Source organism: Rousettus aegyptiacus, unplaced genomic scaffold (genome assembly GCF_014176215.1).
Source record: "Rousettus aegyptiacus isolate mRouAeg1 unplaced genomic scaffold, mRouAeg1.p scaffold_m13_p_10, whole genome shotgun sequence".
Lineage (NCBI taxonomy): Eukaryota > Metazoa > Chordata > Mammalia > Chiroptera > Pteropodidae > Rousettus > Rousettus aegyptiacus.
This window is the reverse complement of record NW_023416285.1, coordinates 4,522,447-4,539,884: the sequence shown is the minus strand read 5'-3', so window position 1 is coordinate 4,539,884 and position 17,438 is coordinate 4,522,447. Positions and strand designations below refer to the sequence as shown.

The following is a 17,438-nucleotide window of genomic DNA, read 5'->3' as shown; positions in this document are numbered from 1 at the left end:
GCCAATAGTGCTGTGTCCTCTGAGGGGGCCGTCTGCTCGCCTTGGCGGACGCGAGTGTCTCATGACCTGTAAAGATGTCTAAGTTGGCTCCTGGTATTGGATTAGCATCCGAGGGTGTGCTTCTGATCCTTCGGCTGAAGGACCGTCAGTCCAGAATCTCCTTCTGGGGGTACGGTTTTCACAGGCTCTCTGGGGGGGGCCCCTCGGCACCTCGATTGCGTGGACATCGTTCGTCCGCTGTTCCTACCCGCGGTCACCTCATTCCTCACCGGCCCCGTGCGGTGAAACAGCTGTAAAGCGGAGACTGTTGACATCGTATCCCAATTATTTACTGTTTTTCGAATAATGCAGAGAACTAAATAATGAAAGAAACAGCATGAGCTCGAGTTACCCAAAACTCTGCTCAAACAGGCTCATTATTTGCAACCCAAATTAACTTTGCCGTAGACCACAAATGTCAGGTTAGTTAGCAACGTGAAGAGATTCATCTAACCGACCTAGGCACAGTTACCTGAGGGAGATGAGAAACAAAAGGTAACAGCGAACACCGAGCGCCTTCATTTATAGTTGTAAAGCCGACCATTGCCCTTTCTCCCCCCGACAGAAAAATGTGTTAAAAAGTAATAAAATTACTGTTCATAGCTCCAGGATAAACCAGCATTAGGCCAGTTGGCCAGGCACTAGCATTAATTGGGGGAAGATCAAGGTAGGGGACTAGCATTTATTAAAAACATAACAGTGATTTTTTTTTCTTAGGTGGCTTCTTTTGATTACCTCTTTTAATCTCCATAAACAGCAAGCGAGGCAAAGTTTCACTTTATGGGTGAAGAAAGGGCTCTTGGGGAAGTTAAGTACCAAGTCCGAAGTTACCCAGCCTGGGAATTCGCTAAGATTTCAGGGACTCTCGCTGCACGGACACACGGGTGACAGCCGTGTGGGGACGTGCGCATGAACGTGGCTGGCAGGAGTCACTTCGCCGTGAATGTGTGCATCGCTGTGCACCCCAGCTAAGCTTCTGCTGTGCCTTCACGCCGGCCGCTGGGGGGTCAGGGCATCTAGAAGGCGTGTGGTCCCCGCAGCCGGAAGTCTCCAAACGCCGGCCACAGAAAGCGCCGTGGAGAAAAGTGAGTGCGTACAGCTCGCCCGGTGACTGCGCGCGGCCAGACGGCCTGGGGCGGATATTACCGTCCGTGCCGGCAAGTTGCGTAAACTCCCATGGCCCTTGCTTTTCCCCTGTCTAAAATTCAGATAATAATGGTATTAACCACGTACGATTCTTGTGAGAATTAGGTGAGATGGCGTAGCTGACGCGTTTAGCGTGGTTCCCGGTGTGTGCTGAGTGCTCGGTGAGTCAGAGGCCCCGGCTGGGCGGTCCCGCGTGAAGGGCCGTCTGCACGGTGGAGGGCAGGCAGCCCATGCTCGGAGCCTCACTCGTATCCCGGGCACTCACTCTTCCTACGCACGACGGCTTCCCGCTGCGAAGGCCAGCGACTCCTCTGGTCTGGCCTTCGGAGAGCCCCTGGCCCAGGCATGGGGAGGGTGACAGTGCAGGAGTTAGTGCCGCCGGAAGTAGCCTTCTGCGATGACGAGCCGTGGTTCCTGGACAAGCCCCCCGGCTGCCTCGTCCTTCCAGAAGGACGACGCTGAGGAATGCTCCATGCCGTTGCTGAGAGGCCCCTGGTGGCACGGAGCCCAGTCGCACACGGCATCCTGCTCGCGGATGCCCCTGGACCCCGGGACAGACGCCTTCCTTTCTCCATCTCACGCCCCAGCTCCCCTGTCTGGCCCTCCCGGATCACCTCCGAGATGAGCTGCTCAGCTCAGATCTTGGTCTCGGACGAGTTTCAGCAGAACTTTGACCTAAAACATGAGTGTCCAGGTATCACAAGGTTATAAAAACAATGAGAAGAGCATCCTAGTTAGGGTAGGGGAAAATCTGAGAGCAATATATATGTGTATGTATGTGTGTGTGTGTGTATATATATATATATATATATATATATATATATATATATATTTAGGCGAGTCAACCCTTGGTTGACCTCACAAATTACAAGGACCTCATCAGCTTACGGTCCCTTATTTTTTATTTTTTACGCCTACAGCACCTGGTCTTCCTAGGTGGTCTCCCATCCAAATACTTACCAGGCCTGACTCTGCTTAGCTTCTGAGATCAGGCGGGATTAAGCTTGTTAAGGGTGGCGTGGCTGTAGACTCATACAGAGAAATATTAAAGTGAATAACGGGATAATACATCCTTCATAACTAATTTGTGTTTTGCTGTCCTGTTATGGACTAAATGTGTGGGTCCCCTCAAACTTGTCATGTTGAAGCCCTAACCCCCAATGGGATGGGATGAGTGGGTGGGGTCTTTGGAGGTGATTAGGGTATGGGAGTAGAGCCCTCATGAAGGGGATTAGTGGCCTTGTAAGAGACCTCAGAGAGCTCCCAACTCCTTCTGCCACATGAGGGCACAGTGACAAGATGGTCATCTATGAACCGGGAAGCGGGCTGTCACCAGACACCAAATCACCCTTGCCTTGATCTTGGACTTCCCAGCCTCCAGAACTCTAAGAAATAAATGTTTGCTGTTGAAGCCACCCATTCTATGATACCTTCATTACCACAGCGCAAACAAATGAGGACTTCTCTCCGCGTTTGCCTACTCCGGCGCTCTGGGCAGACTGCCAAGTCTTCTTCCCCTCCGACCTAGAAAAGAGTGTTTAGCAAGACAGACAGACGTTGTTTCAAACAATCCTTTGCCTTGGTTCATATTTTTCCAGAAGGCTGGTTAAGTTCTTGAGCAGACAGAGGGAGAGAGGGAAAAAATTTGACTGAGATTTCCTTTAAGTCTGAGAAGGTGAACGTTGCAGGCAGATAGTGGATGTGTCAAATCTGTGATGTGGGGGGGGGCGGGGACTAAGGGAATGGCAAAGTGACCGAGATGCACCGAGGGAGTCTGGACCTGAAACCAGCAAGGATGTCTGTGCCCCGCTGGCCCGGTACCACGTGGCCTCCTTGCCATAAGGGTTTTGGAGGCTGAGACACCCAGGGTATCAGCAGCGATCATAATTAGAGCATTTTCTGGGCACCGAGTAATACTCCAGAATTCTTTTGAAACTTTAAAAAAGGATCGAGTACATCTTCTTTATCAGTCGTATATTGATGGGCACTTAGGTTACTTCTGTATTTGGCTATCGTAAATAATGCTGCGATGAACATCACTTTGTAAATTATATAAATGTCTAGCCCATATGCTCTATGCCTGAAACTAATATGAAATAATATTGAATGTCAACTGTAACTGAAAAAAAAATTTAAACAAGAGAATGAGTGCTATATATATATATATATATATATATATATATATATATATATATATATTTCCACTAGTCCCGTGAGTGACTGGAGGCTTAGAATCGAGATTTCATATAATTTAAAGTAAAAATATACAAATGTGACATTATTATGGGCCTCAAATTGTATAATAAGATACAAAACAGCCACATGTGAAAATGCCCTTTTGAATCCAACCAATACGTAGTTTCTTTTGGCAGAAGCAGACAGTGCAGAGAAGATTGGGGAAAGGAAGGGAGGGCTTATGTTTCAACAGACTGGAACTCCGGCGTGCCAGGGTCCGGTCTTAGCATTCAACCTGCCCCCAGGAGATATTCCGTAATCAGCCCACTTTATAACTGCTCTCTTGGCTCTTTCCCCAGACCTGTTGTACACAATCTGAACTTGACACTTAATGTCCAGTCCCGACTGGAGGAATGAAAGAAGCCATTCTACAGACAGGACGGGACACCTGGATTCAATCCAGTTTCTGCGCATGGGCACGGCTATTCTTCTGAAGACTCGTGCAGGATTCGTAGACCCTCGAAGAGCGAGGCAGACCGGTAGAGAGAGAGGAAGCCACCCTACCTCTCAGAGATGAAAAGCCCCAAGTGCGATTCATGCATAACGAATCGTCAGCCAGTGCATTTGCCTTTGATAGCAGAAGTGAAACTGCCGAGATTCCGGGCGTGAGGCAGTTCGCCGCACGGATGGAGTCGCCTTCTCCATGAGCGCTCCCCAAATCCGCACATCCAAGGCACGTCCAGTGGACGGAGGCTCCAGTTTCTGTCATTCGCCGAAGGGCAATGTCAGAGGTGGGGCGGGAAGGAGCTCAGGGGCCCGAGTTTGAGTCCTGCCCTCGTTTCTTAGCTTCTTTATTGGTTGACAGTAGGTGTGGCTGGAAAGCTGTTTATGAGAACCAAATGAAATACGCAGACAATCTGTCAGCCGTAAAGGACAGATATTCGATGATGCCGATGCCGTGCCTTTTACAAAGGACATTGATGATGATCACTTAACTTCGAACGATGTAAATAAAATAATAGTGATATTCACACAGTACTTACTACTGACAGAAAACGTTATGTTCTAAATTTTTGCACATTTTAAAGCCTCTTATCCTTAGATAGTATGTGCTTGTATTACCCCTAAGTTACAGAAGAGGAAACTCTCACACAGAGAAGTTAGGTAAATAACCTTAGGGCACACAGCTTGTGAGGGGTGCAACTATAATGTAAATTAGTTCGCCTGGTCCTTGAATTCTTAGTTTTACCCCCGGGCCAGGCTGCTTGTCTGAATGTTGTCTCTAAGTGTTTTTCCGTCTCACTATGCTTTTCATTTCTTATTCATGCGCTCGTTTCATTTGTCCAGGTCTGTACCCAGAATGGATGGCATGATCCATGTTCCCAGGAGCTCGCACACTGGTGGAAGGTTAGCGAGCACCAGGACGGATTATAAGAGACCCATCAGCCCTAAGGCCCCAGAGCTTTAGGGTTCAGAGGCCCTGAAGAAGCATCTGTCTTCCCCTTGGGGGTGGCATGGATGCTGAACCTCCAGTGAGCATTTCAGATGCCGAGTAAAAGGGTTGGACAGTACAGAAGGCATCTGTAATATGGCAAACGGCCCAAGACTCGGCAAGAGCCTGGCTGTTCAAGAGAATAAGCCAGCCCACAACAACCCACAAAGATGTAAATCTGCCCAGGCTCATGGGTCGAAACTTTAATCCTGAGGCTACAACAAGGAATGAGTCTTAATAACGGGAGTGTTAGCACCAGTTCTTCCTCTTAAGGACATGATCGACAATATCAGTGACAAGGGAAGTAATCGTCAGCCCTGCCGCCACCAGCACGAGGCGAGCATCCTCTCTGTCCTCTATCAACTAGGAACCCGTAGTAGGTGCCTAGTTCTGATTTTTAAAAAATCCTGTATTTCTGAATGCTTTCATTCCTAGGCAGTTGTGGCAGCTCTGTCCCCTGAAGGTATTCACGCAGTTTGTTTTTACGTCTTTTAATTTGGTAAATTGCCCTGTGAGACTGACACATGTTACTCATTCGCGGTCTTTCCTTTGTGCTGTTCCTTTGCTATTTCTTTTGGTAACTGTCTTGCAGAACTTACAATCAGCATACAATTAAATTTAAAAAAAGCAATCAACCCAGAAAGATGCCTCCTATAATTTGCCACAATCTCGCCCGGGCCCTGCGCTCCTTTCACCGTTTGATAATTCGAGCCTGGGTAGCACAACATTCAATTATGAGCAGTCTCGGTATTGAAGGCGTACCTGGATACAATGCGAAATCAAACAAATCAAGGCTGTCTTGTTCCCTTTGCCGCCCGCAGAAACGGGGACTCAGCGGAGGGCGAAATAACGCACACTGACCGAGGTCCCGCAGAGTCACTAGCGAAGGCGCCTGGCCAGCCAACGCTGGAAATAATCAAGGGACACTTTTCGTCAGAGCTCTCTTTGATTTGCTGTAGAAACACTTGCTTAGGAGAGAAACGCTGCTATTTCCAGCCTAGGTTAGCACAAGGAATTCAGTTTCAAGGCAACACTAATCATTCGGTCAAAGAGGCAGCCAGGAGTCAAGTGTTGAAGCTAGTTCTGTGCCGGGCACCTTATGAATAGCGTTGCTGATTCTCACGAGAATCCTTCCAGTGTGTCGATTATCCCCATGATGAACTCGAACCACCAAACCTCAAGAAGTTTCCTAGAAGCTCAGGCCTGAAAGAGATATTTTATATTTTCTGGGGAACATACTTACGGTTACGACATGACACGATGTTTTGTAAATGATAAAAGGAATAAGTTGCTTCGACACCAACAGGAGAAAGCCAAGCTGGGCTTCTCTGCCTCCAAAGCTGGCAGAAGGCAGAGCCTGCGTTCCTCAGCTCAGGCCACTGAGGGGGGCAGAGGGCACCTCAGTTTTAAGGCAGAATCTCAAGGTCCCCGCGATGGTCAAGTCCATCACAACAGTGCATGGCTTAGAGGAGCCTGAGAAACACTGTACGATACACACCCTTGTGGAAGATTACAGTGATGAGGAATGCATCTATCAATCGCCTTAACATCCATCAAAACGTAAATCAATTTCCTCTTTCTTGAGCAACTACTGTGTGCCTGGCATTAGATGCTGAGGCATAATGGTGGACGAAACAGAGTTCCTGCCTCAGTTACCTTCCGTCGATGACCAGATAAGAAGCAATAAACAATAATAACAGCAAATAAGCACTATGAAGAAAAACATGAAGTAGGGAGTGGGTATAAAAATGAGAGTAGGGACGTGGATGGGGGTTCCTTAGGGTAGATGGGGTGTGTTCACAGAAGATGCAGGGGGTAGGCACGTAGAGGAGTAAAGTCTGAGCCAGGACCTACGTGGAGCGACGAGGAAGCTCTGCAGACGGAGACTCCGAGGGGGTCCCCGTGTGCTGGCGGGGCCCAGGGACGGCTGGGAAGCATTTGGAACCGGGTAATGTGAGGTCCTATGGATCACACAAAGACTTTGAATGATGAACACACAGACAAATAACAGTAACAGCAAATGCCGATGAGCCAGACAGTGTTCTCAGTCATGTCTGCGGAAGGCCTTATCAAATGCTCCCAATGATCCTGCTTCCCAGACGAGGACTCAGAATCAGTTCAAGGTCCTGTAGCTGGTCAATGGGGATCCTGGATCTGGAAGTAGGTGGCGGGGCTCCCACATCTGTCCTGGTCATTACTGCACCACGGCGCCACCGAAAACAATTCGTGCACTAATAAAGTAGGGGCCCAGGAGAGTGGGCGATGAGCAGCTTCTTGGCAGGGCTTCCGGCTTTTCAGGTGGACTGTATGTACTTTGTCCATCTGCCCTTCGGGCTGCTCAGAGATTAATTTATTAATTACCGTGCCAGTGCAAATCAATAATGACATTTTACGGAAGTGCTATGTTTAAAATTTAAGCTATTGAGTCATATTTTTTCAGCAAGCCCTTAATGGAGGGCAGGGTCTTCAGTTATGAGTCAGACATAGTTTCCCGGTAGGACGTGGTACCAATCCCCGTGAGAGCCAGTCACCATTCTTCGGGATATTGACACAGTACAGGACGAATATTTGTTGCCAACTGCTTACTACAGGAGCCGGAATGGAAGAAGTACAGCAAATACCGTAGAGGAGAAAGCACACTCCGAAGCTTCGCTTCAAGCGGACTTGGGCTTTAATCTTGCCTCCACCACTAACTTGTAATTTCAGAGAAGGTGTGGCATCTTTATGCATTTCAATTTTCTCACTTACCAGATGGACATAATATCTACCTCACAGGATTTGGGGATGAAATAACACCAGAAAGCATGACCATTGCTCCTGCGACTGGCCCAGGAGTTGAAAGGGGACATGCTCAGCATTTCCGGGGTGGGAACGGGGCAGAGTCGACCCACGACCAGGCACCATTTCTAAAGGCACAGAACTGTGAAGTATCAGTTATCACACGAAGGACAGGAGGATAATTGTAGGAGAAATGATAGGTTCACACATTAAAAATCCCAAGTGCATGTAAGCATCCACCTTAAATGGCTTTGTGGGTCAAGATTTTTCAGTTGGGGATATTATTAGGTTCTTATATAACAAAAGAAAAGACAAATTACCAAAAATGTTATCTAGGTGAAATTCAAAATATAGTAATAATGAGTACAATTTATTTTTGTACTATAGGTCTACTGATGAGAATAATGGAATTTGGGGGTTGGGTGTGGCTAACACCGCACTTAATCAGGATTCAAACTTTGAGTTCTCTGTCATCAAATCTATTGTAAATAATCATCTCTTAATGCTGCTCTGTAATAAGGTTTTACATATTTCAACTTATTTTCTTTTTTTAATTTATTTATTTAAATTAGTTTCAAGTATACAGGACATTGGTTAGACATCTATATAGTTCATAAAATAATCCCCCCAATTGCTCCCTCCCTCCCCGGCCCTCCACCTAGCCATTACATTAATGCTAATCGCATTCCCTATACCGTGCTCCCCATCCCCATGACAATCTATCAACTACTAATTTGTACTTTTTTAACCCTTCACCCCATCCTCCCAGGCCCCAAACACCCTCCCCTCTGCCCATCACTAAATCGTCCACTATATTTGTGAGTTCATTTTTAACTAATTTGTTCTTTTTGTTTCTTAGATTCTGCATATAAGTGAAATCATATGGTATTTGTCTTTCTCTGTCTGACTTATTTCTCTCTTTTAAAATGTTTTTTACAGATCGGTACTGACAAATATTGATATCAATTTATGAGCATGCAATCAAGCACATTCATCATTCGGAAAGCAGAGAATTGTATTAAGTCCTTCTCTACATCTATCTTTTAACATGTCATTACATTACAAATTACTCACTTTCAATTGAAGGTTAGGTGGAACTTCCTCAACTGAACATTCAGATTGGTTTTAAATAACAGAAATTTTCTTTACGCTTGCATCATGCTCTGAAAAACAGTGCCAGAACATTAGTTAGAGCACAGAAAAATGTGTCTGTTGCAACTTTGCGTGAGAACGAAAATCTTGCTTCTTGCTTTAATTTCTGATAACAGCAGAAGTTATAAAACGGGTTCGTTAACATTACTTGTGATTTAAACAACACTGAAATGACTTTAGCACAGTCAAAAGGTTTGCATGTCACTGTTTCACCTACTAATTTTGTGCTGAATTCATTACACGATGTTATCAAGGCTACTGCAAAATTTAATTTCTAGATCCATTCAATTACATAATAGTGGCTGAGGGTAGATTTTCAATTTTAGCAACATTTTAATCGTGGCCCTGAGCTCAAACAATTATGATAAAACTTTAAGCCAATGAACGATTGTGTGGTAAATTCAGGATATTCAGCTTTTATTGCTGCCAAAAAAAAAAAAAGAAATCACAAGACTGATGATGGTTAAGCCCACAAGAGGAATGAAGTACCCCAATAAGTCTATTTGGGAGAATATCCTTCCATTTGACTTTGCTTGATATTTATTCATGATTTGGATTATATAATTTTTGACAAGACTATCAAGAATCAATGCTATATTCTTCTTGAAATTAATACACAATATCTTGGGGAGTTATTTTGAGATTATTCCACTTTTCATTAAACTTTTTAAATTTATGTATCATGTACATATTTTTATCGATATTTCCTAATACTTTCCTAATTTATTCGATGAGTTAGAATTCTTTACTATCATTATTATTTTGAATGCTCAGTTATTTTTCCAGATTTGTCCAATTAACCTGGACAAATTTTTCCAGATCTTCATGAATGTCTTTTGACACACCCCTATCATTCACTGAGCAATTTCTCACTTTCTCATCTAACGAGATGCTTCAGATTCCTCTTGTACTTTCCTCGGTCCAACCATGGAACCAGATATTTTCCAACGAGCATTGGTTCCTTTCTTTGGAAATTGTATTTGGAAGCCAAGGTCGGGGTGCTAAGTGTGCTCTAATGGGAGACCCTCCCAGGATAAAGCTAAGGATCCAGGCTCTTTTAGAGGATGGAGCTAGGGCATCTGTATGTGTACACTCACACACACATTGGCATCAATGTTTTCTGCTTATGTTTAAAAGCATGGGTTTGATACAAAAACTCCAATCCCAATACAATGCCACAGGGTTCAGTTTCCTTGTTTGTAAGTGACCTTCTCAGCTAGAGAGAAATCTGTCTTCCATTATCCTTCCTATATGTATTCGCTTGATCAGTCTCCCTGTGTGGACCTGATATTATGGCCACTTTCCTCACCTGGCACAGGGCTTATCCCATCATCAAAACTTCATGAAGCACCTATTATGCCCCATGCCAGGCGTTAGGCATTTCGGGAGCGATGACAAATGGACGCGGCAGAGGTTGCTAGGAAAGCCAGGCGAAAGCAATCGCACGGATGAAAATGTAACCAGAACCGGGAGATCTGCCGAGAAGGTGTCTGGCTTGTGGTACCACCCAAGCTTATCATAACGGTCCCTGACCTGGGCTCTGAGGAGAAGCATTGTGAAGAAGTAGAGTTTCCAGTGAAAGCTAGAGAAAATCTGGCTGGATCTCAGAGAGCAGAGGGCAGGTGGAGGGAGAGAAGCCTGTAAGAAGAGCGACCACCAACTAGTATAAAGCCTTTTGGTCCTATGGGGGTTGGTTCGCAGGTATCCAATAGTGAGGTCATGATAAAATTTTTCTTTGCAACAGATGCCTGCGGTTCTAAGCCAGGAGTAAGCTTTGTACACCAGTTTGGGAGCAATTGCAGTAACCCAGATAAAAGGCGGCAGTAGCGTGGACTAGGGAGGTCATTGCAACGCTCAGCAGATATTTGCCGCCCGTGTTCACTCCTGCACACGTGATGCACGTTATGAGTGGACTCACAGCGCCAGCCCTGATCACATCCGTTTCAGCCAACACGCCCTCCTTGACCACTTAGATGCGGTCCCCCCTGTGGCTCTCTCAGCACCCGCCCCACACGAACCGCTGCAGCCCCAGGTGCAAGTTGCATCTCCGCATTTTGTAATCACACCATCCGCATTGTGCAGAAACCGCGTACTCCTTTGCCTTTGTCCACCACTGGCCTTTGTTCCTTTCAAGATCAGAGGCCACATGCCCAGATCTCGCTCAGGCAGAGCCATGTTTATTTTCGGGATGAAGGATTCTTTTGTGAAGCTCCTAAGGGCAAAAGATATTTCGGTCTGTGTGTGGTGGAGAGTGGTTTAAAGAGCAGTTATTTGGAATCCGACTTCTTAGCTGAAGTTCATCCTCTAATGTGTGGTGTGGCCTCGGGGAAAACATCTCTTCCTGGCAGGACCTCAGTTTTCTCATGTGCAAAGTCGTGGATAATTCTTAACGCGTCCTGAGCGAGTCTTGGAGCCAGGCACTGTTAAGTTGGAAGCGTAATCTTGCTAAAGCCTCACGACAATCTTTCGAATTAGATTCAAGTTTTCCTTCCTATTATAAATGATGAAATGGAGGCATAAAACACACACACACACACACACACATTTCGTAACTTGCCCATTTCCACCATAGCTAGTGGCAGTCTAGATAAACCTAAGTAATCCAGAACTAAGGCTAGTATTGCCAGTCATGACTCTGAAACGTGCAGTCGCAGTCCCAGAAGATCAGCTTTCTAACCTGGCGTCAGCGAGGTGCGGATGCTAATTAAGAGAAAGCAGCTCGTGGAAAGATGCAGTTTGCCGGCTGAGGCTGTGCGCATACATATGGGTCACCATAGTGGGCACAGATTAAGGATTGTTCACATACTATCACACTGTCGAGCGTTGAGGGGCGCACTGAAAAGTACAAAATGTCCCTAGTGTACATGTTAATTTCAGGTACTGGTATCCAGCACAGCTGAAGTTGACTTAGTGAAGAAACATAATAAAATATCGTGATGAGACTAATATGCCTATCAAGGAGGGCGTACTTTAATTAACTGAATAGTAAAGTGAAACGAGAAACACACACACACACACACACACGCACACGCACACGAACTGAAGTCCGTTTGGTGTTCACGTTTAGAATGTACGGTACAGCTGGGGAGTCTGTCAGACACTTGGATCTGGTCCCCAAGATGATGGAGAACATGGCAGTTGGGTTTTCATGATTTCTCACCCTCACTGTCAGCCTACGACTTGATAAAATGGAATAATTCCAGGCGTATTGGAGTCGAGGCACATTCAGATCTCCTATGAGAGGCAGGTGAAAAGCTCAGTGGAGTGAGGAGCTTTTCAAGGCCACCGGTCACTAATTACAGGTGTGGGAGCATCCAATCAGGGAAGCCTCAAAGGGAGACAGAGCGCACGGGAGCAGAAAAGCTGGCCGTTTTCCACCTTGCAGCCGCCAGATTTCTAACAGCCACCCCGTCCACACCTGTCGCCGAAAGCAGTTCTCAAACTCAGAGGCACGATTTGCTCTGCAGGAGGCTGCCTCCTGGAGACTTTTGCCCACAAAGTACAGCGGCCAGTGCCTGAGGGAGCACCCTATATTTCAATTCATTGATTTTACAAGAAAATGGAAAAACTTACGTATGCACACACACTCAGAGCAGAGTCAAGAAAACGAATACAGACAGGGAAGGGAGGAGAGACGCCAGCTTCTGTGGTTCACGTGCTCACGCTGTCTCACTGAAATCGTCCAGTGACCTCTCGAGTCGAGCATGCCATTCTCCTCTTCCAAACAAGAACCTGAGATTTAGAGAATTTAAGTGATTAACCAAGTCAACAGAATAGAAAGACAAGAATCGACCCCGGCTTATGGGGCTCCAAAGCTGATACACTTGTCTCCCATCATCTGTGGCTCCAAGACCCCCAGCGGATGCCCGACACCATGGGTGGTACCAAACCCCACACAGACGATGTGTTTTCCTGCACGTACATACCTGCGATGAAGTTTCATTGATGAACTAGGCACGGTGGGAGATGAATAACAATAACTAATCATAAAATGAATGATTTTAACAACGTACTTTAATAAAAGTTATATGAATGTGTTTTATGTCTGTCTCTCTCAAAATATCTCATTGTACTATACGCACGGCATGGTCATGCAGACGAAGAGATGCTTCATGACCCGGGTAGGCTGGAGAGGAGACTGAGAGAGATCTTATCACACTACTCAGAACAACGCATCATTTTAAATCTATGAATTGCTCATTTCTGGAGTTTCTCTTATAATGTTTTTGGCCCACAGTTGACCGTGGGTAACTGAAACCACGAAAAGCAAAAACCAGGGATAAGAAGGGCCGACTGTATTTGCTTTACAACACGTGCTGTCTCCCACGGAGACGTGGCCGAGGCCGGCTTGGTCCCCATCACCTCTTTTCAAACATTAGCTATCATTTAACTCAGGGTCGCCAGTCAGCTTCGAGTCCCAGGCGTGGCCTCAGGAATTACTGTTGCGTTCAGAAAGCACTGTCTGGGAATTAAGACCCCAAAATGTGAGAGATCAAGAAGCAAACCTGAGATGGGGGCGGGGGTTCCGGTTAGAGGACAGAAAGCAATTTAGAAAAGGACAGCGAACAAGGGTGCGGGCGAGCCTCCCAGGTTTGCCCGGTCTCGTCCATCTTTGCTTCTCTTTAGCAGGTCGTGGGTGTCTCAAAAGGTTTCCTGTAGGATGAGTAACTGAGCTTGAAATCCTCAGAGCTCTTCCCAAGATCGTGCACTCAGAAACCAGAACTTTCCTGAGAAATGCACGGAGGTTATTTCCCGGCAGAGATAAATCCTTGCCAGCCTCTCCACTGATGCTGACCACACCTCTGAGTTGTTGTGGACCCGCGTACGCAACAAACTAAGTGGTTTGTTATCGAGAAGAAGTCGATGAGGCAAACTTCATCTTTGTGGCAGGAGCAGGATAATATTTATTTCGGTTGGCGATCAAGGGACCGATCGCCTGGCATCTGTCTGTCCATCCTCTTCCTCCGAAGAAGCTGGTCCATCGCTGGCCGCGGGCAGGAAGGCTGCGTTCGACCGGTCCCTTTATCCTAACACACTGCAATGTTTTTCTCAAAGGGACTTTGATTCACACTGAGTGCCACTTATGGAGACTGGAATTCTCTGCTCATTAGGACTCGTTTGAGGGAAAGACTCACGTGGAAACAGACTCTAAAGGTTAGTGGGGTCCCGCTGTCCTGATGCTTGGTCCTCATTTTCCTGAGGCGTGACTGAGCATCATCTTTGGTCCCCAGGAGGGTAGGGCAATGGCTCCACTTGTGCGTCATTACATCCCAGGGTCTAACCAGGTGCCGCTTAAAAACACCTGTTGAGTGAATACAGGCAGGCATTCACATACTTTCAGTGGATGAATTCCTGCCCAGTTTTTTTCTTTTAAAAAAGCACAGGGGAGGATATCCTATATATCGAACATCTACTGTGTACTGAACACTACGGTAAGTGCTTAACATGCATAATTTTATGAGGATGAGTGTGATCGTTTCCATATGAGGAGAAAGAAAGCCGAATGTAGTCAAGGGACTTTTCGAGGGTCACATAGGTAGCAAATGACTGAGCTGGGATTCAGGTCCATGTGTGCCTGACTCTGACAGTCAAGGGTTGTTTCTGTTCGCTTTTGTTTTTCTGTTTTTTGTTTTGTTTTTTGTTTTGTTTTGTTTTGTTTTTTCACATCCCTAACAGTTTTGAAGTCCCTAGCGTAGAAAGCACGAGCTGGGAAAATGTGGAACAAGGAGTAGATAACCCAATTTAGATGGATCTGAGGGCATAGGAATGTGTCTAACATACCCTCAAATAAAAAGAAAAAGTTTATAAACACAAAATCTAGACGTTCCGGTTAAGAAAGATTTGCACTTGCTAGAAAACCAGATAAGACAATCGAAGGTCACCCTGTGGTTGGCTGGACTAAACTTCAAGGAAAAATGGGCGACTTCTCCATTCGCCTAGGAGGCGAGACGATCTTTTGATCCACATCATTACGTTTATCAGTCACGATCATTTTTCCTGTGTACCGGGGAAACATGGAAACAGTCATTCATATATTCATTCATTCCTTCAAAGTTTCCCGGGCGCTCGCTAAGTGCAAGACACTACACAAAGCTCTGAAGGTGCAGACGCCCACGCCAGGCCCCCTTCCTCCCAGACTCCCATGGGAAAGTGATAACAAGAGAGTAAACAACCAGAGGTTCAGGCTTTGCAGTTAGACCGTCTGCGTGTGGCAAGGCACCACGGCTCACACCCAGGCTGGGTGGAAATCAGGTATCGGAAAATAAAAGAACAAGGTCAGATTGCTGGACCCGGCTACGCCAATCAACATCATAAACAAGAAAAGGCTTGATCCACTTCTCTCCTGGGATACAAAGCATCCTTTTTTTTTTTTCTTGTCCAGGAGAGATGTGGCCCCTAACCTCCCTGAGCACCACGGTCCTTGCTCTGCCTCATGCAGCAGTGGGGGATGATTCGCGCTGTGTCCTCGGGCACGCAGGGTGCCTGCAGCAGAGGCGGGAATGAAAGCCAGAGCAACCGGGCGCCTGCCTCTTGCAGACATGCCGTCAGCACCCATCCCTCCGCAAAGACGAATGGAAGAGTCTGGAGGCATGGTGGCCGGGCGACAGCGCAGGATGAGGGCAGGTCAGACTGGATGCAGAGAGTGGTGACAGAGAAGCCCAGCCAGGATTAAGGTGGCTTTTCAATCACTGCCCACAGTATCCCCAAGACCTGGTGATGTGCATAGACGCAAAATACATAGCCTGCCCAAGCACTGCCATCTGAAGAGCCAACACACACAGCCATTCCTTTCCAACTTTCTCTGACAGCAACCGCCAGTCAGTCAGACCTGTTTAGGCCAAAAACAAAAAATAAAGCAGATTAAGGTCTTGCTGTCTGGTTCCTACTTATCAGAGAGGCGGGTGGGCTGGCTCTCTTCCGAGGACTAGCTTAGCATTCTTTAATCTGCCTTCTTTAAGAGGAAACTGTAGCCAAAGCACCATAACTTTGCTTAAACCAGCCGCTGGTTGTTGCTATGGAAATTCCAGTTTCCAGGTACCGGAAGGCTGACCAGCAGGCCGAGCAATGATGCAAACGGCTTCTTTCTTAGAAGAGCTTTGCGAAGAGTCGGACTCTTGTTTTCCCAGAGATGATTCTAGACAGAATCCCCCAGCTTATGGCTTCATCAGAAGAAATCCCCCAAGGAACATAGTATTGGGGATTTTTTTACAGGGTTCCAATGATTGGTCCTTCTCCATTTGTCACCCTTTATGTCCCAACCCCACCCCGGGCACAGTCAGTTGGACTCTGGGCCTCTTCATTTAGAGTCAGCCAGAGGCAACCAGCCATGGACGTCAAGTCTGCTCTGAGCTACGCAGAGTGCGTGTAGGTCGCCCTGAACCTTTACTTCCCCTCGCTTTCTAGTGTGCACGATGTGCGCATTTACAGGAAATGTTATGCTGACTTTCTAGAACACGATTCTCATCCCCCTCTCACGTACTCGTTTTTCAAGATCCAGCCCCAAATTCCCTTCGTCTCAGGGGAAGGAGCCGCCGCCGCGTCTATGCTGAGAGGGCATTTGCCATCTCCATCCCGACACTTATCATGCTGCTCGGTAATAACTCACGCATACGCTCGTTTCACAAAAACATATTCTACATCGCTCACGTCCCGCGTCCTGGGACCGCTACGTGCGAGACACACCGTGAGCACAAGATGCTCTCGCATCTCCCTCGTGGAGCCGACCATCTGCTTCTCCCTCTGGACTTGACCAAGAACCCTGCATTGGTATTGTGATCACAGAGCGCAGCGTCCAAATTGAATTCCATCTGAAGACTCGCAGGTGACAGTCCTGCCTCAGGGCCTCCGGAGAGTGTGGTTGAAAATCAAGGCCTGGATCCGTCCTCTGTTCACGGGTGTCTGTGACTCCTCCTTGAGTGTGCGGGTCTGGGGGCAGAAGGACGGCATGCGGGTGTAGGTGGCGGGGGACTTGGAGAGGTGCAGGGCCGGGGAGCCTTCCCATGTACCCTCCTGGTTCTTATTTGGGTCTGTGAAATAAACTGAGAACAGGCAGATTGAGAAGAAAAGATATACGAATTCGTTAAATTTTTAACAGTTCTTGTATGGCGGCATCACAAGGAAAAAAGTGAGTACTCAGAAAAGTCACGGTGATATTCGAGAGTTTATAAACATCTTCCCGGGGGAAGGGCAGGGGCGGTAGGCCACACGGGGAAGGTGAATGATTTTTAGGGAAGGCGAATGGGCCCTTAGAAGGAAAGGCGGAGCATGACAGTTCGTGACGGCGTGTCTGGGCGTGGCGTCCACCCGTGATCTCCTCTACTGTGACCAGAGTTCATTTTTTTGGTTAATGAAACTCCCAGAAAGAGGATTTACGACCACTTAGCTCCTGTGGGAGGATCTGTCTTCAGGCAGCTCAGAGGGGTTTGGAGAAAGCCTCTCCTTGCCTTCCAAGCTCAAAATAACCAACATGCCCAAGTGGCGTGTCTTAAACCACCTTCTGGTTTAAAGGAAATGTGGCTCCCATTCCCCCAGGCTCAGTAAAGCTGGACCAGCAGGTGGCAGGTGAGGAGGTGACACTTCCCTGCGGTGGGGAGGGAGGGGCGAGGACCCGTGGGGGCTGGAGGAGGAGGCGCCCGTGATGCAGGGTGCTGAGAGC

At 47.0% G+C, this 17,438-nt stretch overlaps 1 pseudogene; it reads right to left on the bottom strand.

Annotated features, from left to right (window-relative positions):
* Nucleotides 1-2,096: 2,096 nt before the first annotated feature.
* Nucleotides 2,097-2,215, bottom strand: LOC118609206 (annotated as a pseudogene).
* Between the last annotated feature and the right edge of the window lie 15,223 nt (nucleotides 2,216-17,438).